A 16,499-nucleotide genomic window follows, 5' to 3' on the forward strand; every position below is an offset into this window, starting at 1 on the left:
GAAGGTACCCAAGGTAAATTCTATACCTATACATGTGTAGACATACACTATACAAATATACATATGAACATGTATATATATATACATATATGTACATACATGTATGCATTCATATATATGTTCACATATATATACATACATATGTACATAATACAGAATAAATACATACATGCACACACATGGATATAAACATTCATATATACATATATGATATTTTAATAATAAATAATATTATATTAAGAATTTGCCTAGGGTATAATTTTTTTCTTATCTCATAATTTTTCTGCATTCCAGGTAAGATTTTTCTGCCCACCTCTGAGTTTCACACAGTGGGTTTCCACGCTACAGAACAAAGGATGTGTTGTGAAAACTGTTTACAAAGGGCGCGGAGGCTGTCTCTTTCAGAGTGACCATGTGGCTCTGTAATCTCCACACTTGTCTGAGATTTTAGACAGGCAAACTTCTCCTTCCTGTGTGCGGTGTCTCTTTCAGGTCCTGGCTGGAGCCTCGTCACTTTCAGCCTCACTTTCTCTCTGAGGCTTGAGGTGGACCTTGTCATGCAGACAGATGGATGGTCTACCATTGACTGCTTGTTGCACCTCCCTTGCTGGACTCACTTGCCTGTCTTCCTGTTGTTTCTCTTTTAAATTTTTAATAAAATGCCCTCAAACTTCAAAACAATCAAGACATGTGCAGATTTGCCACACAACAGCTAGAAATAGTTTGGTTTTTGTTTGTTTGTTTTTTTAGTAAACAACACAATCTCAGGATCCACAATGTGACCAAATATTCTGCAACAGCCAGCTGCAGAACCCTCATTTCCCTTCCACAGATACGATATCCAGGACAATTTTTGGGAAGTCTACCAGTGGACTAAACTAAACAAAAGGAGGCATAGAAGAAAAAAAGAAAGGAAAAAAAGGAAAAGAAATTGCACTGAAATACTTGACCAAAAGAGAAAAGAGAGTTTACCAAGAGAGAAGATGGAAAGTACAGAAGTCAGGTAAGGAGGAGTGGGAGATGTCTAGAGAGAGAATGCCAGGCAGGGATGGCTCAGGGGTAAATGCCGTTGCTTCAAAGCCCCGTGACCTAAGTCCAGCACATTCCCAGACCCCACACTATGGAACATGCACTAAGGTGTGTGCATGTATGTGCCTGTGTATGCAAACACACATACAAAGTAAAAATAAATAAATAAATAAATGTAATTTTTTTAAAAATTAGAAGGGAGGAAGGACAGATGGACAAGACAGGGGAAAGACAGCAAATCTTGTTTGGAACCTCCTTCCCTGGCAGAGAAAGAAAGAGTGTGGCCAAGTGGATACCTCAAAGGCTCCTCTGTGCAGGGACTTTCACAATCATGCCAACTATCCAGCAACTGTCTTAGTCTGCTTGAACTACTGCAACAAACTACCAGAGGCTGATCACTTTATAAAGAACAGGAATTTATCTTCTTGCAGCTCAGGTGCCTAAGAAGCTCAAGCTCCAGGAAACAACATCTGCTCTAATGAGAGCTGTCTTGCAGCGTCCTCACACAGCAGAAGGTGGAAAAGAGAGTGTCTTAGTTAGGCTTTGCTGCTGTGAATAGACACCATGACCAAGGCAACTCTTATAAGGACAACATTTAATTAGGGCTGGCTTACAGGTTCAGAGGTTCAGTCCATTAGCATCAAGGCAAAAGCATGGCAGGGTCCAGGCAGACTTGGTGCAGAAAAAGCTGAGAGTTGTCTACCTCTTCATTTGAAGGCCACTAGGAGAAGGCTGGCTTCCAGGCAGCTAGGACAAGGGTCTTAAAGCTTATGCCCACAGTGACACACCTACTCCAACAAGGCCACGCCTCCAAATTTGCTACTCCCTGGGCCAAGCATATACAAACCATCTCAGAGAGGAAGTTAGCAAGGCGACCCTGAGAACCACTGACTGCATTAGTTAGGGGGCAGTTCCATGGGCTAATCTTTCTGAAAGGCTCCACATTCTAATGCCCACACTTGTTAATGCCCAGATCTTAGAGTACCAATCACTGCCTATTTAAAAGAATTTCCAAAGGGGCTGGAGAGATGGCTTAGTGGTTAAGAGCACCGACTGCTCTTCCGAAGGTCCTGAGTTCAAATCCCAGCAACCACATGGTGGCTCACAACCATCCTTAATGAGATCTGATGCCCTCTTCTGGAGTGTCTGAAGACAGCTACAGTGTACTAATATATAATAAATAAATAAATCTTTAAAAAAAAAAAAAGAATTTCCAAATGTTGTGAGTCTTGGTGGGAGAGCGAGGCATCCTCCTGTATGCTATAGGTACCCACCTTGCCTGCAATCCCAGGGAGGCTGAGATAGGAAGAGCAATGCAAATTTAAGGATAGCCTGGGCTACAGTGAGAAACCTTGTCTCAAAGAAATTAAAGAGATAGTTGAATTCTATCCCATAATTATAAATAAACACAATACCTTATGCCCCTTCCCTAGGCTCTATGGGAGCCAACATGGCTTTCACCAACCTCTAATTCTCAGTGACTCTTCCCACTGTTGTGACAAAAGCAACTCAGTAAAGGACAGGTTTGTCTAGGCCACTGTGCAAGGGTGTGGCCCATCATGGCAGGGAGGGAATGCAGTGAAAATGGCTCCAGCTGTGGCCACATGCATGTGAAGCAGATAGTCATGATAAGCTCAGAGGACCACACAGATGAAATAAGTTCACCTGGACTCGGTTCACTCTCTTCTTTACTCCCTTATATTGAATCTTGGGCCAGGGCCAAGTGCCATGAATACTCAGGGTGAGTTTCCTGATTTAATCAAACCTCTCTGCAAACACCCTCACAGACACATGCCAAAATTGTGTCTCCTAGGTGATTCCAAACCAGACAGATGGACACCGGAGATACAATGTAATTATAATCTAAAAAAGAAAAATTTAAATAAGTAAATATAAAAAGGTAAATAACTTTAAATAAATATAAATGCATTTATGTGGTATAAATATATTTGTTTTATAAATATATATACATAATAAATATACATTTTAAAACAAAATAAGCCATGGGAAGTGATTTTAAGAAGCTTACATAAGCATCCTTATAAACCTTTGCAGTACTTAACTCATTTAACACCCACAGCCACCCAAAGAAGTAGTAACTATCAGTTATCAGTTTCCAGATTGGGTAATTATTAGAGCTTAGAGAAAGGCTAGCATGGTGGCACACACCTTTAATCCTGGCACTCAAGAGTCAGAGGCAAGTGGATCTCCGCGAGTTCGATGTCAGCCTAGTCTACATGAGTTCCCGCGAGTTCGATGTCAGCCTAGTCTACATGAGTTCCGGGCTAGCCAGAGCTGCAAAGTGAGACCTTGTCTGGACAAACCGAAAACAAAAGAGTTCAAAGCATTAGTAAACGAGCACACCTACGTTGGACGCTACGAGGAAACCAAACCCAGACTTAGACCAAGCGGTCAGACTCGGCAGCCCAGCATCGCACACCAAATCACCCCGACTGGAAACAAGGAACACAGCCATTCACTTGGTAACTAGAGCTGTGAAGAAATGCAGCAGAGAGTGGAAAGGAGGCAATCAAGCGGCAGGCTGGTATTTTTAGGAAGCGCAGAGGAGCCTGCGAGAATGGAGCTCCGCTGAGCCAGCCTGGAAGACAGGAGAAGAGTGAGTTCAGCGACTCCAGCCCAAGATGCTTAGAGCTCACCGCTCCCCCTTCGCTGTCTATCACCTAAAATCTCTGCTCATCGTCCCTTACTCTCTACTCTGTAAGGCGAGCCACAGTGTATTATCACTGCCTGCTTCCAGTCTGCTGCGGGTCCTGGAAGCCTGCTCTGAGCACACCCTTCATTCTCCATGTCTTCCGTGGGAGTGGGGGGCGCTCGGGGGTCTTCCAGGCCCACACAGACAATGTCTTTGCACTGAGTCTGGATGCTGGAAACCTGAGTCCTCTCTTTTATTCTCCTGTCTCTCCTTGTCCTCACAGCTTTTCCTGTGAACAGTCTAATCTATATTTAGACAGTTGATTTATTTCCCAGAACCATGACATTTAACTTCATCCTCTGTGTTTCAAGCCTATCATTTGGGCTTCTAGATGACTGTCAAATCTCCATCCAGTCATCAGTGACTGGATTCCCTCTGAGCTTTGTCTCAGCTGCTGGATTATAAGAACACCCCACAGCCCCCGACTCTCCCAGCCAAGGCATAGATTAGAAACCGAGCGTTGGGAAAGCCAGGCTTCAGGACGGAGTGAGTACTCCACCTCAGTTAGACCATGCCTTAAGCTAAAAAGAAAACCTGATTACATCTGACCCAGTAGCATCCAGCTGCTACATGTCCTTTCATACTTCCTCAAGGATGTGGCAGGGACACACATTCCCAAATCCCAGGCACAGATGGCTCTAATGTTCTCTATCCATGGCTTCCCTGAGCTCACAAATCAGTTACCTTGTTTTAAAGGGTAGAAAATGGTGCCGATTCCTTATATTCCTGTGGGCGGTGATCACGCTATTTAAAAATATTCCTAATCTCTCCCAGGAGAGGGCGCTTGACGTTCTCTTTGCCAATAGCCCACTTATCTCCTGCCTGTTTTGTGGAACTCTGTCGTCCAGCTAAACTCTAAAGGTATATCTACACATATCCCCTGCAGAGCACATCATGCCTTCTACCAGGGTCGCAAGAAGCCAGATGCCGTGGTGGGCTCCACTCTCCTGACACCGCGGGTTCCACTCTCCATTCTGGAGCAGAGGGGGTGTGCGCTAGATCTTTTTTGGTTTGACTGGCGAATAAATAAATAATAGGAGACTGAAATCAGAAGAGAGGTGGGGGGAGTTAGTTCTTTAATCTTGAGTCCGCTTCTCTATGCAGGATGAATAGCTGAACTCAAACAAGTTTCCCGAGGATGTTATCTATATACACCTGCAATTTCAGAAGTCTGTCCTCCATGGCGCCCATCTCTCTCGCGTGGCTCCTTAGGTCTAGAGTCCAGTGTCCTGTCCTGTCCTCTCAAAACACTACAGGAGGAGCACACACTGCGTTCTGTGTGGGTCACAATGCAGCTGCAGGTTGCTGTCCCCACAGCTGCCACCAGCTCACCAGCCCCCTCCCCTGATCTGTCTTCAAGAAGCTTGGGAGAGGCCAGTAACTCAGTCAGTGACCAGTCGGACCATCTCTGTCCTTTTCTCCAGCTATGAATACAACTTTCCATGTGATTGGGGTGGAGGCCAAAAGATGAGCCCGACGGCAAGGGGGAGAAAAAGTTCTGTAAGTTTGTGCCTGGGACTCCAGTAGACATGTCTGGCCTGGCAGTAAAGCTGCTGCAGAGGGACAAGAACGCTTTGGTTTCCACAGCCACTCCTGAGATTCTCAGAGAGTGGAACGATGCCTTTAGAACAGTGGTTAAACAGTGGGCATTCTTGGGCAAAGATGGAGTATTCATAGCACTTGCCATAGGTTAAATTGGGGTCATCTTTCTGAAATGCTACTGCAAAGCAACTGCCAAGCCAATACTAAATTTTACAACTCTTTTGTTTGATTTTTAATAATATTTTATGTATTCATTATAAATCCATATATACATACAACATATTTTCGTCATACCCACCTCACACTACCTCCCTCCAATTCTTCCAGGAACCCCAAGCCCATATTGTTGTGTTATCCTTGTTGTCATTGTCATCATCATCACCACCACCTTCATCAACATAATTATCAACATCAGCATCAGCATCAAGACTGGAGAGATAGCTCAGCAGTTAAGAACACTGGCTGCTCTTGCAGAAGTCTCAAGTTCAGTTCCCAGCACCTACAAGATGGCTCACAGTCTCCTGTAACTCCAGTTCCAGGGATCCAATATTCACTTCTGACCTCCAATGGCACCAGGCACTCATGTGGTACACCAACATATATGCAAGCAAACATACACACACACATATGTAATAAATTTAACAATAATAATTCCTGAGTTTATGTACTGAGCACATAGTATGAATGTAGAGCCATCTTCTATGGTATGGGTAGCCTACCAGTCACCCATCACTTCCCAAAAGGACAGTGAGACCTACCCCCACCCCTGCCCACCCCCACCACCCCACCAACCTCCACAACTATCAGTTCTCACTCTGTAAGCCAAGCGGGCCTCACACTGGCTCCTGCTTAGTCTCCTGGATGCTGAGATTACAGACATGAGCTGCCAGACTCGGGTTATAAATTCACAAGCTTTAACCTTGTCATCTCACCCTAAGGAACTTACCCTGGAGAAATAAAGAAAGGGGAATACATACGTATGTACATACATATATACATACATACACATCTATCTAAATATGTATATACATATATGTGTGTATATATATATGTATATGTATGTATATACATATATGGTAAGATATTCTTTGTAGCATAAATGTTAGCCTCACAAAACCCCAGATTTTGCTGAAAACTTAATTCTAAAAGTTTTATTTGACATTTAATAAATTTTGATACTATTATAAGAGAAAAATTATAACAAATTTAATGTTGAATGTTTTTTTCTTTTAACAAAATTTTACCATGTAGCCCAGGCTGGCTCTGAATTGAAGTTCTTCCTACCATTGCCTCCCAAGGTAACCTTTAATAGCCTTAGCTCAATGTGCCCGGCTTCTGACTCTGTAGACCTTAATCGGCTCTATTTGAGACTCAAAATTGATCAGCAGTCTGAACCACTATTTTTTTAAAGCTTCATCACATCATATGGAAAGTTGTCTTTACAGCCACAGAAAAGGAAAAGAGAGTCGGAGATGGTCCAATTGGTAGTGAAAGACCCCCAGAACTGGGGAGATCCTCACTCAAGTCTCGGGGTGATGCGACCACCCAATAACTCACGAGAGACCGAACTTGCTGCAATCACATGAGGTTTATTTGGGATAGGCCAGTACCGGGGTCTATCTTGTGACCATGCAGGCCACAGGAGTTCGACCCCAACACAAGAACTGAGGGGTATTTAAAGGGAAAAACCACAAACTGGGGGCGGGGAGAGGGTTACCAAGGAAACATAACATAAAAACAGTGGAAAATTTCAGAGGGACCCAACCCAAGGTATTCAGTTAGGGAGGGGAACATATTCATTCTAGGAATGTAATCTTCATCTACCGGTCGATGGGGTAGAGAGGCTCGTAAGCCAGTAGACCTTCATTCCTAGTTCCACCCTCATTGTGGATCAGTCAGGAGGGGCAGGTTTCGGGAAACAGAGCCCTGAGGTTGTTTGTTAGCCAAGTTCCTGGAACTGGCTATTCCACATATTTGGCTTGTTACAGAGGTTTTCCATGCCCCCTTTTAGGTAAAGGTTACACATTATACATACATTTCTATTAAATGCCCTCATTTTAAATTCTAAGATTCTCCAGCTTTTCAGTAGCAGCTCCCACTCGCTTATTTTAATATTTTTTGAACATCTGGCCACATGGGAGGAGCTGAGACCTACATGAGATGCCTGTTACAAAGCTGGCCACACATCGAGTTGAATTTGACTTTACTATATACAGAGAAAACTTTAAAGCCAAACTCAAAAGATACACAGTGGCTGCTTTAAAAGTTGTCTCTTAAAATAGCATACAAATTGGACACAATTAAAGTCTATAAATATAAGGAAGATAATATAAGATGAAACCCATTCTCAATGTAAGAGAACTAAAAGCAAATTTTTAAGTGTATAAAATTCCCTTTAGTCCTGTGGTATTTTCTTTTCCACTTCAGAAGGAACACTTTTGCAGAAAGACAAGTTTTACTATTTGTGAAGGTAAAAGAGTAAAGCCCTTTGGTATACATTTTTCTCTGTGAATCCTTTCTCTGTTGATACACAGTGTTACTGGCCTGGCTGGCCTGGAACTCTCTGGCCATGAAAGTTGGCCTGGAGCTTGTGATGATCCTCCTGCCTCTAGCCCCTGAGTGCTGCACACTGTGTCTAGTCACGGGGTATCTGAGGACACAGTTCTCTTCTGTCCCAGTCCTGGCTAGCTCAGGAGAGTACAATGACTTCCTGAAGGACCTCAGGCCAGTGACATATAACATCCTCCCAATTGTCTTGATATAAGACAGGAGCTCAGATTCACTGCTCTCTGGTGAGACAACCACCTACAAAGTAGCAGACAGTGGCCAAGGGTCCCAACCCCTCATCTCACGCCAACCTTGGAATGTAAGTTATCGAGGCTCATTAAACAAATAAGAAGATCAAAGCTCAGCCAACTTTCAAAACTGTGCCAGTTTGCCCACTCACCAAGGCAGGGATGGCTTCAGATTAGGTCTGTTCATCTCCCAAGGTGGTGGTGACATTCCTGGCCCACACTGGATCACCATGAGGTCAAGCAGCGGGAGGGGAAAATCTGATGTAGAAGAAGAGCTTAACCATTACAATTGGCCACTTGGAGCTGGCTGCTTAGAGCTCATGGCTGAAACCTACAGCGGGGACTTGTCCTCAAAACTACTCTTTGGCCACTTTCATGGTGTCCTTGGAATTTGAAGAGCATTTGTTCCTTAATGGGATTTTAATCAGGAATAAAACCACTTTTCTGCAAACACGCTGAGTTTGATATACAGAAGGGAAAAATAAAACTTTAGGAGACAGGAGGGAGGGTGGTTCATGAGGGCCAATTAACCACCTAGGAAACCGATTAAGTTAGGCTTTCATATCTTGCCAAGGCTTTGTCTTTCATGACAAGCATACACCCAGCGCCTAATTGTATTAAATTGCAACAATGTAAGCCATCCAAGAAACCCGCATCCCTCCGAACCAGCAAACCTTCCAGCTGCTCCTGGGCTCAGGGCCGTGAACCAGTGTCCTTCTTGACTTCTTGAAGTCTCTCGCCCCCACCCTAAGCATCTCTGAGGCCACCGCCCAGGCAAAAAGGTAAGAGAAATAAAAGACCTGGAAGTTCTTCCTAAGTCATACCCTGGTCTAGGGTTAGCACTTACCCTACCCGCCTCCTCATTTGCATGTCCTTTGGCAAACAGGATATGGGGCTCAGCACAACTTGGACAGTTTACAAAGTATCAAAGAAATCTACCAGGTTTGATGCACAGATGTAAAGAACTGGCTACTAACCAACTGGCACGCATTAGTCAGAGATGGAAGAAGAAGCAGGAGTTTCCGGTAAGGTCTGTACCAGAAAGATGAGTCTGAGATAGATTTGCATGGGCTGGGTGCTGTGCCAACCCAGAACAAGAAGCTGAGTTCTCTCATCCCAACATCCTGGATGCTGAGAGAAGGTAAGGGAGCCGGAGGATGCAGAACACACATAGTGTTAGCCCGGTTCACACGGACACCCTGAAAGGTAAGGACATCCACACAGAGCCATACAGAGGGAAACGCAGGGCTTCAAGCACTGTGAACTCCAGCACATTCCTGCCTTTAGGAGAGGGAGAATGGGAGAGAGAAGAGGCATCTGCTAGGAGCTGCCCTGCTTCCTGTCCACGGCACAGGGCCTTCTGTGTTGTTTCCTTGGAGTCTCTGAATCCTGTGACTAAGCCAGCCATCAAACAAGCTGAAGAACTCATCTCCAGCAAGGAAAGGTCTGTGAGGTGACAGCTTTAACTGCCATGGCCTGACTTCTTCAAAGATTTTGACACCAAGATTTTTGTTTGTGTTTGTTTACAGGGAGGGACCGGGGATGATGGGAGGCAGGGGTAAGGATAATGTGGGATGGGAATGAATAGGGTCGAGCTCCCAACTTCTTTTTTTGTTTGTTTGTTTTTTGTTTTTTGTTTTTCGAGACAGAGTTTCTCTGTGTATCCCTGGCTGTCCTGGAATTCACTCTGAAAACCAGGCTGGTTTCTCAAACTCAGAAATCAGCCTGCCTCTACCTCCCTAGTGCTGGGATTAAAGACGTGCACCACCACCTGGCTAGCTCCCAACTTCTAAGGACTTGGTGGTCTATGTCGCTTTGTCTCTGGAGACAGAACTCAGATTTCCAGAGCCTTAACAGACTTGTACTTCCTGTCCCCCAATCTTTTCTCCTCCCTCTGGGTTGCAACACAACAGGCCTATCTATGTATGGTGTTTGCATCAGTTCAACCCACCACCTCCCCGAGGAGCAGAGGGGCCGGAAGAACCTCTCTCATCCTGGGTTAGAATACTGCTCCACCCCCTCATCCTGACTCCTGCCTGGAGTTCTCTTAGACTCTGCAAGAACTCCTGAATCACCAATTCCAGAGCCCCGGGCTTCACATCCTTCCCTGCCCAGAAGGCAGAGAGAGGCTCTGAAAGCCACAGCTTGGTCTCCTCTCATGCCTTTCCTATACTGAATTGTCAGCACCTGGTCCATAACTGTGTAACAGACTCCCCAAAGATGCTTCCTAAGTGGTGGTTTGCTTTGGGGTTTATTGATTTGTTGTTTTTTTTTTTTTTTTTTTTAAGTTCTGCAGCAGGAGACCTTTACGCAATGCGGGATGTTGGCGAGCCGGGCCTTTGCTGCCCCCTAGTGGCGGAGAGTGAGTATCGGTTTAGAGGCTGGGACTGCGGTAGTTTAGGATAAGGGCTGGAGCTTAGCGGGCAATGCGGTGGGCATAGGTGGTTTTGTGCAGAGTTCTGAGGAACACGCTTGGCTCTGGTTAAAGGGTGAGGATCACTCATTTACAAGTAGGGCTGATGCTTTCCCAGCTACCCATCACCAGGGCAGGCCAGGTGACACGCCCCAGCTCCGCAGATCTTCTTCGAGGTTGCTGAGTTTTCCTCCCACCAAGATCACCTAGACCCAGTACCCGCTTCCTCGCAGGGCACCCTCCCTGACGACTCCGTCGGGGAGGAAGAGGCACGGGAACGGGTAGTGTGGTTTTTCTCTGGCTCTACAGTCTCCCGCAGAAAGCAAAAGGCTGTGGCGGGAGAGAGAGGGCTCCACTTGAACCCTGGCATGCAAACCGTGAAGCCTCTGTACCTGACTTTTCCAGGTCGGGGGCCTGGAGACAACCCCGTCCACCAAACACTAAAAAGAAATCGCTGCTGCTGGTTTCTGCTGAAAATTAGCCCGAGCGTTACTGGCCTGTCCTCTGTGACACACAGCCCCACCTTGGGGACATTCACACAAGACCACGGCCAGACTTTTAATAACAAAGCCGTGAACTTCCACTCCTCAGAAGGACAGGGGGCATGACGTTGGATCAATTTGGTTTACCACTAACTAGGAGTTAATGAATAAACCGATTCCCTTTTCGAGAAAGTAATTCCTGGCACGGACGGCTCTCGGAACGTCCTTGTGGCCTGTGGCTGCTTCTGTGAATGTGTAAGAAGATGCTGAGTTGGGCTCCTCATATTTGGTGTGGTATGTGCTGTTATAGTTTGATAAAGTACTACATGGCAGAATTTCATTAAAAAATAATTCCACAGACTTATCTCAGGGAATCTTAGACTCAAGTCCTGGAAAGAATCTTGTTTAGGTTGACCACACACAGATAGGGGATATGGGGTGTCCACTTAAATGGCACCCCAAAATATCAAAGCTTAGTGCTTGGAGGAGGACAGGTGGTAGGTAGATGGTTCCGCTGAATACAGCCATAAAAGAAACATGTCTACAAGCAGCTCTCTGCCCTGCTTGGACCAACACAGAGAAAAGGGAGGGACCACATTGATTGAAACCCTGGAAATCATGTCACAGGAGAGACTCTGAGGATGCTCAATGTCCTGGCTTCGTTTCTGCTGCAGTGACAAAAGCAGACCAACAGAGAGCAGCTCAGGAGGGAAAGAGTTTTTCTTTCTGCTCATAATTCTAGGTGAGAGTCCACCAAAGTGGGGCCATCACAGGCAGGACCGTCAAACAGCCAGTCACATCACATTCACAACCAACAACTGAGAAAAAGAAATTCGCACACGATCACTCTCTTGCTCGCTCGTGCACAGCTTGATTTAGCCACTCTTCGGTTAAGATTGGTTTCGGTATATGTATTTGATGGGGGAGTATGTTCCCGTGAGTACAAATGCCCACAGAGGCCATTGTGCCCCGTGAAGCTGGAGTTACAGGCAGGCATGAGCCACCTGGCATGGGCGCTGGGATCTAAACTCTGGTCCTTTGCCAAAGTAGCACATGTTCTTAACCACTGGACAACCTTCCCAGCTCCGGGAGCTCCACTCTTAAACAGTTTAGGGCCCTGCCTAAGAAATGGTGTCGCCCACAGTGAGTTGAGTGTTCCACATCAATTAAGTTACATAAGACAGGTCCTTCACAGATACACCACTGGCCAAGCCAATGTAAATAATCTCTTGTTGACACACTCTTCCCAGTTAATTGTAGGTTGTCAAGATGTCAGAACTACAACACCCAGCCAAGAAGAATGAAGACTCCTGGGAAACTGAAGACATAGGCGCAATATGTGGAAGGTTATCATGGAATAGTTGCTTTTGGTTTTGCTTGAGACAGGGTCTTACTATGTAGCTCAGGCTAGCCTCGAATTCACTAGGTAGCTAAGAATAACCTTGGATTTCTGATCCTCTTCCCTCCACAAACAAGGGTATCTAATGGCTGGAGATAGAAGCCAGGGCGTGCTAGGCAAGCACCCTACCAACTGAGCTATGTCCCCAGCCCTGGCGAGAAATAAAAGAAAAACTCAAGAAAAAACAAACTTACCAAATTTTATTTGGATAAGGAGGGCTTCGTGAGAGCAGCTATACTGCCGATCAGATGTCTAGAGTATTCTGCTGCCACGCTCTTGGCAGTCAGCCTCAGCAGGCAGGGCAGAGACACAAGACAGAAAACACATGTGACTGATTAAAGTAGGAAAAGTCAACTTAGAAGTTGGTGGGGGGGTTCTCTTTTTCTTTTAGCCTTTTTATTTATTGGTGTGTGTGTGTGTGTGTGTGTGTGTGTATGGTGTGTGTGTGGTGTGTGTCTGTGTGTGTGATGTGTGGTATGTGTGGTGTGTGTGCATGTGTGTGTGTGTGAGTGATGTGTGTGTGTGTGTGTGTGTGTGTGGTGAGGGTATGTGTGTATATGTGTGTGTATATGTGTGTATATGTGTGTGTGTATGTGTGTGGTGTGTATGTATTGTGTGTGTGTGGTGTGTGTGTGGATGTGTGTGTGGATGTGTGCATGTGGATGTGTGTGTGTGTGTGGTGAGTGTATGTGTGTATATGTGTGTATATGTGTGTGTGTATATGTGTGGTATGTGTGTGGTATGTGTGTGTGTATGTGTGCATGTGTATGTGTGTGTGTGTGTGTGGTGTGTGTATGTGCATGTATGTGTGCGTGTGTATGTGTGTGTGGTGTGTGTATGTGTGTGTGTATGTGCGTGTGTATGTGTGTGTGTGTATGGTGTGTATATGTGTGTGTATTGTGTGTGTGTGATGTGTGTGTGTGTGTGTGTGTGGTGTGTATGTATGTGTGTGTGGTGTGTGTATGTGTAATGTACCACAATAAGTATGAGACTCAGAGGACAAATCTATAAAGTCAGTTTCCTTCCTCCCACTTTTAGGAGAGTTCTGGGAATTGAACTCATGTGGTCAGACTTGTATGATGTGCTCCTTTACCCACTGAGCCATCTCACCATCCACAACTGACTTAAAGTCTTACTCATTTACTGTTCACAGTTGGCTTCAGTTTGCTTTTGTAGGAACTTAGAAGCCTGGAGTTAGCCCGCCTACTGAATTCCAGGTTTCACTTTTACACGTGTATTTATTACCATGGTCAACTTGTAGCATTCCCAAAGGGAATAATAGCCAGGTATGATACTATTGACCATAAAGATTATAACCCTTCTCACAGGCATAGGAATTAAAGGTATGAAATGTTTAAGATGATCTTCAAGTTATAAATCACCCTGGCCTCACATATATCTTTTTCCTTGTTATCCAGGACAATCCTAAATTCCCATGGTACCAGGCTAACACAATCGTCTGCTGCCCGGAAGCTCATTAGGAGACAGTAACCCGAGGGGAGTGCACGGTTCCCTATCAGAGTGTTCTTGGTCCAGGAAATGCTTTCCCAGCTGGATCCATAGACCCCAGGTGTCACAAGTTGCTGTGTATATCGCATGCTGATAAGACATCTGGGACACAAGAATGATTTCTTTCTACAGGAGAGAAACTGAATAGCTGAGGAAATGGGCCATACTTGTCAACGGCATTTCAAGAAAATTGTCTCATTGTGTTCTTGCTACTGTAAATGCTCAAGGGATTGTTCAACATGGATATTGGCCCAAATCTCAGTCTTTTTACAGTTGCTTCACTTCCCCACCCCCACTCCCAACCCCCGTGCAGGTTAATTCCCTCCATAAAGGACCCATGAGGTGTCCACTTTGTTTTGGGTGACAAAGTTCTGCTCACTGAGAGTCACTCCAACTCCTCCATCTTTTGGAATTCTTGACCTATAAGATGGGTGACATTCCGGCTAAAATAACCATCGAATAGCCAGACACACAGGAATGATTCTTACCCTCCGAGACTCAGACACAGAATCAGCTGCCCCACAGATGAAGTCCTCCTGGTCTCTGCCCTGGAAGCCATCACTCCATCACCACATTGTGCCTAGATGGTCCGGAGCCAGTGCACCATGCTCACTGCGCATGTACCTCTCTCCCCACAGCTCCGTCTCCCCTGCATCTGCGCATGCCAGAGCTCACGGCCAGAGCTCACGGCCAGTGCCACGTACTGCAGTGACCGACAATCCGGGGTATTAAGCAGGAGCTTCACAAATTCATACTCCACACTTGTCTCTAGCTCATACCCATGTCCTTTGAAACTCAGTGTAGCTTACTAAGAAGGGACTTCTTCGGTTAACCAGATCAACGCAATCCATCTCTCTGGCTCTTCTTCCATTCTGATGATCTCTGTTGGCAAAGGGGCCTTGTGTGACTTTATGGAATGCGCTAGAGAATAAATCTGCTGCAGCTGCACAGATTGAAAGGATCAAGAGCTAAGACTTCCACACTGGCCAGGGTGGTGCACACCTTAGCCCCAGACTCAGGAGGCAGAGGCAGGTAAATCTCTGTGAGTTTGAGGACAGCCTGGTCTACATAGGGAGTTTCAGGACAGCCAGGGCTATATAGAATGACCATGACAAAAACAAAACAAAAAACAACCTAAGACTTCTACATTAGCATTGCTTTTCTATATCCAAGTTCATGGCATGAAATTCTCAAAGAATAAATAATTACTTTTTTAAGAATGAAGTTTAAAATATTACTGCTCTAAAACACTCGTTTTCAGAAAGCGAAAGCTGCCAGTTCTTTAATTCTTTCCTTCCAGAATGTCCTGACATGGGGAGCGAGTGACTTATAAACACCAGCGTCAACTTGGCCTGTTTGGTTTTGACCTAGGATTGCCTGTAGATCACTTAGAGTTGCTTTGCAGCAGTTACATCCCAGTATCCAGAGCACAGACACCCAGCGGCTCCAGGTGGCTCCAAAAAGAAGTGGGGGTCTTTGGTTTTGTAGGTGACTTGTGGACTAAGACTTGTCAGGACTTTATTAAATTTCTACTTGAGAAAAATAAATTTAAAAGGCTGTCCTGAAACCCCATGCAGCTGGATAATCGATCACTCAGCGTCTGCTGCAGCAACAAGACAAACCCCTTGCTGGTGATGCTTGCTCATTCACCAAAACCTGCCTCAAGGCATGAGATCAGCTCCGTGGTAGAACATCTGCCTCACAGGAGCTAGGCTCTTGAACACTAGGAAAATATAAACCTATTTCAAAACCTCCATCACTGTACCTGTCAACCCCTAACCTGGAACACCAGAAACTTCTCCTAGTTGGAACCTTCAGCCACACCCTCAAACTCTGACTACCCACGCTGTCATGAAGACAGTGCAGCCCTTCACTACAATCAATGATATTCAGCTTTGACTTAGCAAGTAAGTATCTGTGGTGGTCTTTTTGTGGGGTCAACAGTCTATGTACTATCTTTTTTTACATCCCAAACACTGCCCCCACTCCTCGCCCTCCTTAGAGTCCCCTTCCCCAAGCCCCCTCACTTTCTCCTCTGAAAGGGTGGAGCCGCCCTGGGTATCCCCTCCACCCCACTTTCTCTTCTGAGAAGATGGATCTCCCTTAGGTATCCCCCCACCTTGGTGCATCAATTCTCTGCAGGATAGATGCATCCTCTCCCCCTAAGAACAGACACGGCAGCCCTGTCGGGGAAGGAATTCCCATGGAGACTAAGCTGCATGTCTGCTACATATGTGCCAGGGCCTCGGTCCAGCATGTATACGCTTTTTGCTTGGTGGGTCAGTCTCTGGGAGCTCCCAGGGATCTGGGTTAGTTGCCTCTGTTGGTCTCCCTTTATGTACTTTTATTGAACTGAATACTGATGAAAGTCTGGCCTGAGGCTTTCCTGCTTCAGGATGGAAAGGCTTCCAACCTGTGTGAGCATTGTGTCAGTGGTGTTATATGGAAGGGCCACCACACAATGAGTTGACGGATACTGTTTTTCTCAGTCACACAGCTGAGTCCTTGTGGCAACTCTGAGGGACGCACAGAGGTTGTGGGTTTTCTTAGTAAAACTTTCTGCCCCAAGAAAAGGGGGCAGATGTCTCCAGGAGAGTCCTCGATTTGATTCCAAGAC

The 16,499-nt window shown here is 45.6% G+C and overlaps 1 long non-coding RNA gene across 2 annotated transcripts; it reads left to right on the plus strand.

The window, feature by feature from the left end:
• Window positions 1–9,177: 9,177 nt before the first annotated feature.
• Window positions 9,178–14,138, plus strand: LOC116070879. Of its 2 annotated transcripts, XR_004110615.1 has the most exons (6): window positions 9,178–9,285; window positions 9,367–9,523; window positions 10,368–10,441; window positions 11,168–11,268; window positions 12,225–12,320; window positions 13,792–14,138. It is a non-coding gene; the product is annotated as an uncharacterized LOC116070879 (long non-coding RNA). The 2 variants fall into 2 exon arrangements; XR_004110612.1 differs by lacking the exon at window positions 11,168–11,268.
• The last annotated feature ends 2,361 nt before the right edge of the window (window positions 14,139–16,499 follow it).

Source organism: Mastomys coucha, unplaced genomic scaffold (genome assembly GCF_008632895.1).
Source record: "Mastomys coucha isolate ucsf_1 unplaced genomic scaffold, UCSF_Mcou_1 pScaffold1, whole genome shotgun sequence".
NCBI lineage: Eukaryota > Metazoa > Chordata > Mammalia > Rodentia > Muridae > Mastomys > Mastomys coucha.